Genomic DNA, 3,368 nt, shown 5'->3' with positions numbered 1-3,368 from the left:
TCGATGATCGACTTTGTAGTCGTGTCATCTGATCTCCGACCCTATGTCTTGGACACTCGGGTGAAGAGAGGGGCTGAGTTGTCAACTGATCACCACCTGGTGGTGAGTTGGATCCGCTGGCGGAGGAGGAAGCTGGACAGACCTGGCAGGCCCAAACGTATGGTGAGGGTCTGCTGGGAACGTCTGGCCGAGCACTCTGTTGGGGAGGTCTTTAACTCCCACCTCCGGGAGAGCTTTTCCCAGCTTCCGAGGGAGGCGGGGGACATTGAGTCTGAGTGGACCATGTTCTCTACCTCCATTGTGGACGCAGCTGTTCGGAGCTGTGGCCGCAAGGTCTCCGGTGCCTGTCGTGGCGGCAATCCCCGAACCCGGTGGTGGACACCGGAAGTAAGGGATGCCGTCAAGCTGAAGAAGGAGTCCTATCGGGCCATGTTGACCTCCGGGACTCCTGAGGCAGTCGACGGGTATCGGCAGGCCAGGCGTGCTGCAGCTCGGGCAGTTGCGGAGGCAAAAACTCGGAACTGGGAGGAGTTCGGGGAGGCCATGGAGAAGGACTATCGGTCGGCCTCGAAGAAATTCTGGCAAACCGTCCGGCGCCTCAGGAGGGGGAAGCAGTACTCTGCCAACACTGTTTACAGTGCGGGTGGGGAGCTGTTGACCTCGACTGGGGACATTGTCGGGCGGTGGAAGGAATACTTTGAGGATCTCCTCAATCCCACCGTCATGTCTTCCACTGAGGAGACTGAGGCTGATGACTCAGAGGTGGACTCGTCCATTACCCAAGCCGAAGTCACTGAGGTGGTTTGCAAGCTCCTCGGTGGCAAGGCACCGGGGGTGGATGAGATCCGCCCTGAGTATCTCAAGTCTCTGGATGTTGTGGGGCTGTCTTGGTTGACACGCCTCTGCAACATCGCGTGGCGGTCGGGGACAGTGCCTCTGGAGTGGCAGACTGGGGTGGTGGTCCCTCTTTTTAAGAAAGGGGACCGGAGAGTGTGCTCCAATTATAGGGGAATCACACTTCTCAGCCTCCCAGGGAAAGTTTACTCCAGGGTACTGGAGAGGAGAATTCGACCGATAGTCGAACCTCGGATCCAGGAGGAACAATGCGGTTTTCGTCCTGGTCGCGGAACACTGGACCAGCTCTATACCCTTCATAGGGTGCTCGAGGGTTCATGGGAGTTTGCCCAACCAGTCCACATGTGCTTTGTGGATCTGGAGAAGGCATTCGACCGTGTCCCCCGTGGTATTCTGTGGGGGGTGCTTCGGGAGTATGGGGTTCGGGGCTCTTTGCTAAGGGCTGTCCGGTCCCTGTACGAACGGAGCAGGAGTCTGGTTCGCATTGCCGGCAGTAAGTCAGACCTGTTCCCAGTGCATGTTGGACTCCGTCAGGGCTGCCCTTTGTCACCGGTTCTGTTCATAATTTTTATGGACAGAATTTCTAGGCGCAGCCAGGGGCCGGAAGGAATCCTGTTTGGGAACCACAGGATTTCATCTCTGCTTTTTGCGGATGATGTTGTCCTGTTGGCTTCTTCAAACCAGGACCTTCAGCATGCACTGGGGCGGTTTGCAGTCGAGTGTGAAGCGGCTGGGATGAGAATCAGCACCTCCAAGTCCGAGGCCATGGTTCTCGACCGGAAAAGGGTGGCTTGCCCTCTCCAGGTTGGTGGAGAAGTCCTGCCTCAAGTGGAGGAGTTTAAGTATCTCGGGATCTTGTTCACGAGTGAGGGAAGGATGGAGCGTGAGATCGACAGGCGGATCGGTGCAGCCTCCGCAGTGATGCGGTCGCTTTACCGGTCCGTCGTGGTGAAGAAGGAGCTGAGCCAAAAGGCGAAGCTCTCAATTTACCGGTCGATCTACGTTCCGACTCTCACCTATGGTCATGAGCTTTGGGTAATGACAGAAAGAACAAGATCGCGGATACAAGCGGCTGAAATGAGTTTCCTTCGCAGGGTGGCTGGGCGCTCCCTTAGAGATAGGGTGAGAAGCACAGTCACTCGGGAGGAGCTCGGAGTAGAGCCGCTGCTCCTCCACATCGAGAGGAACCAGCTGAGGTGGCTCGGGCATCTTTTTCGGATGCCTCCTGGACGCCTCCCTGGGGAGGTGTTCCAGGCATGTCCCCCCGGGAGGAGGCCCCGGGGAAGACCCAGGACACGCTGGAGGGACTATGTCTCTCGGCTGGCCTGGGAACGCCTCGGTGTTCTTCCCGAGGAGCTGGCCGAGGTGTCTGGGGAAAGGGAAGTTTGGGCTTCCATGCTTAGACTGCTGCCTCCGCGACCCGGTCCTGGATAAGCGGAAGAAGACGAGACGAGGCAAAGGGAATAAATCTGAATTAATAGTACAGATCTTTGGACAGATAACTAGAAAAGGTGTCATGAATTCAGGTACAGGTGTTTACATTTTTCCTAAACCTTTGTTTGTTTGTTAAAATTGCATTTTATATACTCTATGTTAATATTTATTTTTAAACCTTTATTCGTCACATGCACACTTCAAGCACAGTGAAATTCATCCTCTGCATTTAACCCATCTGAAGCAGTGAACACATGCACACACCCAGTGAGCAGCCCAGAGCGCCCAGGGGTTCGGAACCTTGCTCAAGGGCAACTCAGCACAAGCCCGCCCCACGTCAACCTAACTGCATGTCTTTGGATTGTTGGGGAAACCAGAGCACCCGGAGGAAACCCACACAGACACGGGGAGAACATGCAAAAGAACAGGCATGCGACGAGGGTGGGACTCAAACCCACGCATGCAGAGCACAATGGATTAGCAGTCCATTGCCTTAACCTCTCGGCCACCTCGCCCACATTAATATGTGTGTGTTTATTTATTTTGTCTGATGCAATGATCTTTGGTGTGTTAGTAACTCTGTCAAAGTCAAAACTCAGACTCATTAAAATATTTGTTGGAACATTATTGCTGTATATTTATTTAATAAGCCTGTTATGAAAATGTGAAAACTATATATTCACAAATAAATCCGTCTAAAATGCTCATCTGAAGTCTGACTGAAAATGAAATTATAATCATTTGAAACCAATCACAGTAAATTTTGTGCTCCTTTTCCTGATCAGAGGCTAATTATAGGATTGGATCAAAACACAGTAAATGAATTATTACATAATGCTGGTTTGGGCCATAAACCTGTGTTTTGTACAAATCTTTTATTTCACTCCTTTTGAAGAAAAGCAACTTTATTCATGGATAATAATCCACGAAACACAACAAAATGCATTTGAAACCAATCACAGTAAATTCTGTGCTGCTTTTCCTGATGGTAGAATAATTATTGGACTCGGACTGATGGGTTCGGAACCAAACAAAACCGCTTCCTCATAAAGCAACGCGGTGGAACAGAAAGACTTCAC

At 51.9% G+C, this 3,368-nt stretch overlaps 1 non-coding gene across 1 annotated transcript; it reads right to left on the bottom strand.

Moving 5' to 3' along the window:
• Positions 1–2,722: 2,722 nt before the first annotated feature.
• trnas-gcu (transfer RNA serine (anticodon GCU)) lies at positions 2,723–2,804 on the bottom strand. Its single transcript has one exon. It is a non-coding gene; the product is annotated as a tRNA-Ser (tRNA).
• Between the last annotated feature and the right edge of the window lie 564 nt (positions 2,805–3,368).

This window comes from Neoarius graeffei, chromosome 19 (genome assembly GCF_027579695.1).
Source record: "Neoarius graeffei isolate fNeoGra1 chromosome 19, fNeoGra1.pri, whole genome shotgun sequence".
NCBI lineage: Eukaryota > Metazoa > Chordata > Actinopteri > Siluriformes > Ariidae > Neoarius > Neoarius graeffei.
This window is presented reverse-complemented; position numbering and strand designations above follow the sequence as displayed.